The following is a 10,109-nucleotide window of genomic DNA, read 5'->3' on the forward strand; positions in this document are numbered from 1 at the left end:
GTCTCTCTGGCTATGAGAGCCCCTTATGAGCCTGATCTCTACCGGCTAGGGAATGAGCAGATAGGAGATAATATGTTCAAGTCCTACCCAATTCAGCCATCTAGTCAGCCACATAGTTTGGGAGAGAGGCACCCTATCCCTGATACTTCAGACTGTATACATCAAAAGTCAGATAGATAAGTTTCCACTTAAAACCAAATGCCAAGTCGCCAGGGCTTGATGAATTTGGTGCTGACCTGACAGCCTGTATTCCAGGTACTGGAGTACCACAAAGATTTAGAGGTATCTACATCTGTGGCTGCTAAGGCAAACAGTGGAGACTCCATGAAGCAAGGAGCCCAAATGGACTTCTATGAGAAGGAAGTGCTGTCTCTCAAGACTGCAGCTGCTGTTACCACTGGTTTCCAGCTTTCCACCACCCTGCAGATAATGAAGGGCAGCTGTGGACCATTGTACACACCAGAACAGACACTTCATAAAAAGCTCTGTTTTAAACTGAGGTTAAGTAGACTGTCTCAAGTCAAACTGCAATCAAGATTAGCGCCTCAGAAGAAAGACCCCATTGTAAGCTACCCTGTATGTTTCCTGTAGAACAAGAGTGGGGTTGGGGACACTGTGGTGAGGGTCCTGGACAGGTGCAGGAGCTCCGCAGAGCTGGTCCTAAATTCACTGTGACCTAGTCAGCCCCCCAGAAACAGCATCTCTGGGTGGAACAAAGTCCTGCAGGGCCTAGAGCACAGCATATAGGGACAGTTGCCCAAGCTGATGGCTGAACCTGAGGCAGTGTTTCAATAGGGAATGAATGGGTCCCAGAGAGAGGTCTAGGCCAAGGTCTCCCACTCCAGAAGTAGGCACCCCTTAACCAGGCCCACAATCACAGGACCTGCTGTGGAGACAACCTTCTAGTTTGCAGCTGGGGGCTGGAGGTTACTACCAGGAGTTAAAGCCAATCATGAGCCACACAACATGAAGGATGATACTGCAGGGTAAGACTTGAGGCCAAGAATCTGAGTTAGGGACTGGAGAGATGGCTCAGCAGTTAAGAGCACTGACTGTTCTTCTAAAGGTCCTGAGTTCAAATCCCAGCAACCACATGGTAGCTTACAACCATCTTGATCTGATGCCCTCTTCTGGTGCATCTGAAGATAGCTATAATGTACTTAGATATAATAATAAATAAATCTTAAAAAAAAAATCTGAGTTAGCTGTCGGAGGTAAATGGGAGCCTTTGGAGAACAGACTCAAGCCCAGTAGCCTGGGTTTAAGAGTCCAGGAGGCCTGTGTTAAACCTATTTGGAAGATAGTGTTTTGCTAAGGCAGAAGGCCAGTAGAGCTAGATCAGGCATTACTGAGACATTACTTGACCAGCCTTTTGGGGCAAGTATCCCTGAGCCTCAGGCAAAGTCTCCTAGACTAACAAGCCCTTAGAGATCCATTTTTTTTTTTCAAGACAGGGTTTCTCTGTGTAGCCCTGGCTATCCTGGAACTCACTCTGTAGACCAGGCCTCTGCTTCCCAAGTGCTGGGATTAAAGGCATGCGCCACCACCACCCGGCTCCCTACTAGTCTCTTATAGGACCGTGCCACACTTCCCAGGGGTTTAGTTGCTAAGCATGGCAGAGACAGACAGGCTCACAAGGAAGCTGAGGCCCAGAGAAACAGCAGTCACTGGATGGGAAAGTAACCAGACGCAGGACATGGCAGCACTTCTCTCAACCTGGGTTTAAGACTCCAGTAGGACCTAAAGCCTTGGAGCTACCCACAAGCAGGGCAGCAATATGGCTGCAAGGGTTTCTTGTCACTTGGCACCGTTATGGAGGCCTTGAGAGGTAGAGGGCTGTAACTAAGCCTCTTCACTGGCTCTGCCTGGCTTCTTCAGTCCCTCCTAGAACTGCCCTATCCTCTGCTGGGGCCTCTCCCAGCCAAGCCAGAGTCTGTCCAGAGAAAGTCCTGAAGGGCAGCTGGATGCATTAGGGTAGCCAGCCTGGCCTGGGGCCATGCTGAGGACACCGGCCGCCCAGCAGCAGCCTGGGCCGAGCCACTCCAGGACAAAGGAGCCTTGTATGGCTGAATGGGCATTTGTCCTGGGGGCTGAAGGGGGCCCTGGCACTGGTCCTCCTTGAGTAAACATGACCCTAGCTGGGCACATATGGCAGGACCAGACTTCCGGAGCCCTGTGTCCCTTGACGTTGCACAGTGGGTGCTCATGGGCCTCCTGCCAGGGCAGAACAGGGAATGCCCTGAGGCAACTGGAAGGAGAAGGGTTATCACAGTGCCTACAGTACCACAGCGTTACACTTCATTGTTGAAGATTAAATGAATCTCCCTAAAAATTTATACGCTGAAGCCCAAGTCCCCAACAGGATGGTGTGAGGAGGTGAGACCCTAGTAATTAGTGTCTGTAAGAGCATGAGCGTAAAAGCCTTGATAAGAGGAGAGTTAGCCTGGCATGGTGACACACACCTTTAATCCCAGTACTTAGGAGGCAGGCAAGTGGATCTGAGTTTGAGGCCAGCCTGGTCTACAGAGTGAGTTCCAGGGCAGTCAGGGCTACAAAATGAGGACGTGGCTCAAACCACTGCACCCTATTCCCCCAAAAGGAGAGCTGAGATCTCCTTTTGACCTACATGACCATGGGTAGTACATGTCAGGGAAACTGCTTTCCCAGATACAGGATGGGCCGTACCTAGCCTCCAGTCTCAAAGATTGCTTTTCTGTTTAAGTCCCCTCCCCAGCCCATGGTGACATTTTTTCACAGGCCTAGTAAAATAAACTCACCACCAGAGCAGCAGCCTAGCCACAGTCTACCCTTTAACCAGTGATCGTGGACAGGCTGCTGGCTTCTGGGATCTTAAGCCCAACCAGAGGAAGCCCACTCACCTCTGAGGTTCCAAAACCACATAAGAACAAATGTGCTGGGCGGTGGTGGCACACGCCTTTAATCCCAGCACTTGGGAGACAGAGGCCCGTGGAGTTGTGAGTTCAAGGCCAGCCTGGTCTACAGAGTGAGTTCCAGGATAGCCAGAGCTACACAGAAAAACCTTGACTGGGAAAACCACAAAAAAAAAAAAAAAAAAAGAGTGTGGCCCAAGCTGCCTCTCTGGGCCAGACCAGACCCTTTGGGTGGGCTAAGTGGACCCTCCAAGTAGATCTCTAAGCCAACCATCATCACCCAGAAGAGGGTACCCTGCCCATCCACAGACCCCAGCTCCCTCCAGAAATGCCTCCTCCTGGATCAGGTGTTGGCACTCAGCCCAAGATGAACCCCAAACACTCTTGACCCCTCAAGAGTCCTGACTGGTGAAGCTGCAGCCTCTGGAGGGCGTTCAGTGGTGTTTATATTAGTAGAACCTTAACACCAAACCTGAACTCCAAACTCCCGCTGCTGAATCCTCCTCTGGCTGAATCTTGTCTCTTGTCTCTCTGGAGAAGGCCTCAGAAAAGCAGGGCACAGAAGATGTTCATCCAGGAAAGAATATCACACTGGGAATGTAGACTAACTACCTCTACATCTGAGATGGACTCTGTCTTTCTGGGGTGTGCTCAAGGATAGATCACAGAGTTGAGCGATGTCCACGGAGTCTGGGGAATCCCCATGATGGCCCTATGTGGTAGAGACAGGCATATCTGCTCTGACACTACTCCAGTAGCTTCTGTTCCCTGACACTAGGAATTGATTCCAAGATTTGCATTTATCAGCCATCAGATTAGGCGGCCTGCAGGGGGCACCAATGGACAGGCCTGACCCTCATGTCTTCAACCAAGCCAGCCCTATACTCCCAAGCTGTACCTAGTCTCATACATATCTTGGGGCACTGAGGACCCTCTAGGCCCTCCAATCAGACCCTGACCAGCTAACTGTAGCTCTCCTGACCAACTCACCTCCTGTCAGGAGGAACCACGTGCCAGGCCCTCAAGGGTAGTGACTAGTCAGCTATAGCAGTCACCATTACATTGCTGTAGAACAGGAATCCATAGCAAAAGAAAACCTTGCTCAGAGGTCAGCGGTAAGCAGATGTTGATACTGCATCCCAATACCCTGACCCACCAGGTTCCCCCAAACTTACCCACTCACTGTTATCTATGCAGGTTTGCTATCCTATGCCCCTTCACACATGAGGGAGCAAGCCAGAACTCCCAGAACGGTACCTAGTTACAGACTGAAAGAACACAAGTATATGTGGATGAATGAATTATACATACTAAGACACATGCAAGTTTGTCTCTTCCACTCAGGCCAGCAAGTGATAGGTGAGAACATGCCCCAGCAGGGCCAGACTCCTCAAAGTGGGCCCCTGGAAGAGACCAGCAGCCCCGAATCCTCTGTGTTGAGAATACGAAGGTCCTTGTACACACAGACATCCAGGGAAACCAAAAATGTTAATCACACAGGGGATTCCTCTTACTGGGGAAGATAGAATAAAACACCTGTATTCAATCCAGAAAGCTGAGAGCGGATTTTGATAATGACCTGGTGACCTTTTTGCTATGAGGCAGACCTTACCCATCTTTTGCTATAGACACGGGACATCATCCAAATTCCCCAGAATGTTTATTCCAGTCTCTCCCTCCCTAGCTCCCAGTTAACAGAACCCACCCTAGAGGAGATGTCACATGGGCTGCTGACCTGAGCTGCTGGGTAAAGATCACTCTAGATTCTAGACCTTTTAGCTATAGAACCCACCCTCATGGTCACTTGTACTTTATAAAGGAGTTTCTAAGTAGTCACACCTTAAGCTTTACTGTGCCCCTAACTTGATTGCCTGAACACCTAGAGGGAATGATCGTTGCCTGGAAACTTTTTTCTGAATTATACAGTGTTTTTTTGGATTTTTTTTTTTTTTTTGGTTTTTTTTTTTTTTGGTTTTTTTGAGACAGGGTTTTTCTGTATACCCCTGGCTGTCCTGGCACTCACTCTGTAGACCAGGCTGGCCTCGAACTCAGAAATCCGCCTGCCTCTGCCTCCCAAGTGCTGGGATCAAAGGTGTGTGCCACCACCACCCGGCAAAAATGTACTATTAATGATGGCTCTTTAATGCTTTAACTTCCCTTTTAGCCCACCACTCACCAGAGGTAGTGGGAAAGAAAGAATATGGGGGAAGTGGACCTGCTTAGAAAGGTTCTTGGGAGCAACTCCCTTCTGTGTTGTTTGGAAATCAGCAGTTCAGTTCATAGGAGTCAGCAGTGGCAGCTCAGCAGAGTCGGGATAGCAAACACAAGTCAGCAGAGGTAGCAACCGAGCAGAGACAGCCAGGCAGGCCTCAGCCTTGGCACACGTCCAGAGTAGGGACCAGCAAGATGGCCAGAAGTTGTGGCTGTACCTCTCTCAGCAAAGCAAAAATCAGTAAAGACGACAGACCTACAAGTGCTGCACAGTGAGCTCTGTAAGCAAACCAAGCCTCAGCCCCTGTCACTGTCCACTGAGTGCTTTTTGTACTCCTTCCAAACTGCAGCACACCACCAGACATTTTTTTGGTGCATTTCTCTCTATGGAATCCCGACAAATGGAGCTCAACTTTATACAATGTAAGGTGGACCAATTCTTCATCACGTGTCCTTTCACATGCTTGCTTTAACAAAACATCCTCTCTCCTGCGTCTGCTTCAGCCAAACATTCCTCCACAAGTCTGCCTTAGCCTTTCACCTGTGTCCGCTTCAGGAAAACACTCCTTCAAGTATTTGCCTCAGCAAAACACCATCCAACAGAGCTTTCCAAAGAACTCTTAAGTTTCCACTTCATATGCTGACAATGAACCACCTGGCATAGACTCCTCCAAAGTCGGATCTAGGTTAATAAAGTCAGTCTGAACCGAGTTTTCATTCTCATCTCTCTGCAGGTTACCTCCCTGCTGTGACCACCTGCAGGGTCCCCCACACCTCTGTAGCCCTCCACCCCTTCTTACCACTCCTCAAACTCTCCTGGTGCCAGTAGTCCCCTGGGCTGGGCTCAGGATAGCAGGAGGCAGCTAGAGCCCTGAGATGAAGGATAAATCTATTGGAGGGTGAGCCCACAGCAAGTGAGCAAGAGCAAGAAGAGCTGTTAGCTAAGAGTGACATTCACCAAGGGCCTTCTAAAAACAGAAATGACTGTCCCCCCACAATGTCACAACAAGCCACCTGTGGGATCCCTGTGTGCATGGCTGGGTAGCCCTGTAATGAAGACATCTCTGTCATCTGGCCTCTAGGTCTCCAAGGTATATCACTCCTAGAGGACCGGGCTTTTATGGGGAGTCATGGGGGTTATGCCTGAGGGGTTTTTCTGGCAAGAACTGCAGTGTGGGCAGAGAACCGTAGGCCCTCTATCTAGTGTTTACTAAGGCACAGAGAGTGACTGACGGCATCCTGGGATCCTCTGAGTTAAGTGGGATGAACTAGGGCAGAGCAGGGTTACAGATAATCTGTGGAACCCCCTAGAGAACACTCTCTGAGCCTAACTGTGGTACACCATACACCATCTGACAGGATAATTCCAGAGCTGAGCCCATGAGGCCAGCACTGCATATGTTTCAGGTGGGGACTCAGGGCCCTGCCAAGAGGGTCTGAAGCCTGGTAGGGCTAGGCCTTCTGCCTAGGGTATCTATCCCAGCCTTGGAGCTGTTCTTCCACACAATGTCAAGAGTGTCTCCCACCCAGCCCTTGAACAACTTACTCACAGTCACATAAAGGGGGGACCCAATGACAAGGACTGTTGGGTCTTCTAGTTTTCCAGCTCCTGTCCACCAGGGCCACATTTACCAGTTTACCACTGAGCTAGTCTTACTAGCTACCCTGGCCTACAGGACCTGGGCCTGGAGTCTTCAGGAAGTCTCCTCACCCTCCTCAAGCTTCAGAATGAATGTCCAGACAGCAAGGCTGGCTAGAAATCAGAAAATGTCACTCCTTGTCCAGAGCTGAGGTCAGCCAGGGCCTGGCATAGACTCCCCACCAGAAATCCAGTGTTCTCATCATAAATGAGGGCTAGACTTCAAGACTCTAAGAATCCTGACATATTTGACCTTTTGTTCCCATGTCATTTGTGAGCACCTCCTCTCTTCCAGGCCAAGAAAGTGTGAATGGGGCAGAAGAGAAAAGCAGACACATTTAGGACATGTTAACAGGACATGTTACAAGGACAAGGGTAGAAAGAAAAGAGTGGGTTCTAGGTCTCCCTCTGTGGCTACTCTCTGTGGCCCCCAGTGTTCTTATTGTGTCCTCTGATCCCACCCAACACCTCATAACCAGACAGGCTCGTCACTTCCACACTCTTTTTTGTTGTTGTTGTTTTGTTTTGTTTTTTCGAGACAGGGTTTCTCTGTATAGCTCTGGCTGTCCTGGAACTCACTCTGTAGACCAGGCTGGCCTCAAAAATCCACCTGCCTCTGCCTCCCAAGTGCTGGGATCAAAGGCGTGCACCACCACCGCCCGGCACTTCCACACTCTTGAGCTACATAGATAGCTCCCCACATGTGCCAGCAAACACAGGCTCCGAGGTTCCTGGGTATTCAAGACTAGAACAACAGTGGAGCTTAGGAGAGACCTTTTCCCAGTCGGGAAGAGGCTGGCTGGGAAACCTGGCAAGACCTGGCTTCTCACAGTGTGCAGTGCAGGGAGACACACAGCCTCAACTAGCTAGGGCCCAACCAGCAAACGAGTAGGGGTAGTAGCTACTGTCCATCTGGAAGGTCAGCCCACATCATACTGGATAGGGTCCACCTACTTCATACTCTGCCCTGATACCGGTGACAGTTTCATTCTTGTAGACCTGAGTCCACCCCTACTCCCCACCTAGACAGGTAGAAGTCACTAAGTGCCTGGCCCTGTACCAGGCCAGGCAACCAAAGCAGCCTGGGATTGGTCAGGGCCAAGTCAGAGTGCCTCTTGCACTTGGTCTTCGCTTAGGAGGCACTAGAAATCATAAACATATGGCCTGCGGTGTCGCCCACCCAGCCCTTGAGCACAGTCACAGAAAGGTGGGGCTCAATGTGAAATGGACTGTTGTGTCTTCCAGTGCCCATCTCCCATTGAACTAGTCTCACTAGCTGCCCTGGCCTACATGAGCTGGGCCTGTAGTCTTCCTACCCTCTGCGTTTTGTTAAGGGACCTTTCCCTCTCTATGCTAGAGATGAAACACCAATGGTGGAAACCAGGCCTGTTTCTCACCCACTCTGTAGAGGGGACACTACAGAGTGTGAACCAAACTAGTATGTGTAGGGCTTGGGGCAGTGCCCTTTTACCACGTAAGGGCCTTCCCAGATCAGACAGAATGAGGCCTGCAGGGTTTGGGCCTTTCTTCAAGACAAGGCCTCAAAATGGTGGTTAAGGCCTCACTTGTCCCACCTCTGAGTCTCCAAGGGATCTACTGTGTCTCTGGGAGGCCCTGCCTGGCCCCAGGACTGCCCAAGGCAGGAGGGCTGGGCCAGATCTGTGTTGCCCCGACGTGCCTGCTTGCTCCCTCAGGAGGCCTGATGTGCCAGGTGCTGCTCCTCTGCCAGGAACATGAGCTCACCTTGACCCTGGGGCAGGATGGGAGAGGCTTCCCCACCCCACAGGCAACGTGACTTGCCCGAGGTCACAAAGCCATCTCTTTGGCTCCCCACCCTGCCAGGAGCTGCCTACCCCCACCACTTCCTGGAACGCTCCAGGGGGTCTGAACCTGTTAGTTTCTCAAAGAAGTCAGGGCTTCACGCGTGTGGTGATATTACCAGTCAGCTCTGACAGGGAGCCAGGGACATCAGGGAGGGTCCTGTAGTCTAACTAGATAGGTTTAGTAAACTGAACTCTAGCAATTGACTCAAGATACCAAAAGATGTGAAGGGAGAATGTCCCATCCAAGGCATGGGATGCTGGAGCCCCTAGGATCAGGCATCATAAGAGAGGGAGCCTAGGCCCCAGCAAAACCACTCCAGGCCAAGGGCAGAGGGGGCTCTGTATGAGCACAAGCCAGTAGTTGTGGCTGTTGTTGATGTGTTTTGCCTCCGCTCCAGCTAGCCAAGCAGGAAGCACCAGGGGCTCTCCCTGCGGGCTGACAGCCAGGCCTCCTTGGTGTTTCTGGGAACCCCCCTCCCCACACGCCCAGAAAACAGGAATGTACCCTTGCCCTGAGTCTAGGCTTGTCTGGCTCCAGGTGTCCCACCAGCTCCACTGTGATGTCCCCTCCTTCAAGCTGGAGGACAACTGGGTGAGGGCAGAGAAGGCAGCAGACAAGGCTTCCTGTGGTAGGAAGCATCAGGCCAAGGGGAGGTGTGGGCTGGGTTGATGAAGGCTGCTAGAGAGTGGAGGGGTTCATCTCAAGGAAAGTGAGGAACCCAAAGAAACCAGCCAGGTGGTGACAGGGCTGCAGCCTAGGCCGGGGCGGTACCTATTTTTCCTAGCAGTTCTTCCCGTATAGCTATCTTCTGCACCCCACCTTCCTAAAGACCCCAAACCTGAACCTCAAAACCCAAACCCATAACCTTAACCACAAAGGAAATCTGCAGCCTCTTTAGAGCAGTACGAGGAGAGAGAGGCCAGCATAAGATCAATCACTGTGAGACTGTGCCCACTTCTGGTCACTAGCATCCATGGGGGTGAGGAAGGAGACCCCTGCCCTTATCTCCACCCTTATCTCCAGAGCACAGCGAGAGGTCTCAAGACTCTTGTCGCCCAGCCATGCCATCACCTAGAGAGCAGAGAGCCCTTGGAGCCTGAGTCCAGAAACTTCTCTCTGGCAGAGGTGATAGCTTTAAGCCCTGCACTCTAAGACCACTTCCTATTCAGGAACCTGAAGTGGAAACTTCAAGTTCTTTGCAAAGTTAGTTTACACCAAATGATGATTTGCTGGAGCACACAGGTGAAAGGATGTCTTTCAAACACGTGAAAGACTGTTCTCCTGAAGCAGACGCAGGTAAAGCGATGTTTGGATATAGCCGACACATGAAAGGATCCTTGATGAAGGACTATAAATATGACCCCACAGACAGTGAGAGACTAGCACTGAGCCTGGGTTTGGTTTGCTCCGCCTTGCTTGAGGGCCAAGTGGCTGACGGCACCACTGGCTATGCTGTGGTAAGCCAGGGAGTTGGAATTTTTGATAACGATACCATCACGCTGTAGTTTCTGTTTCCCTGCAGGCATCCCCAAAGCTCCATGAAT

Source organism: Mastomys coucha, unplaced genomic scaffold (assembly GCF_008632895.1).
Source record: "Mastomys coucha isolate ucsf_1 unplaced genomic scaffold, UCSF_Mcou_1 pScaffold22, whole genome shotgun sequence".
Classification (NCBI taxonomy): Eukaryota; Metazoa; Chordata; class Mammalia; order Rodentia; family Muridae; genus Mastomys; species Mastomys coucha.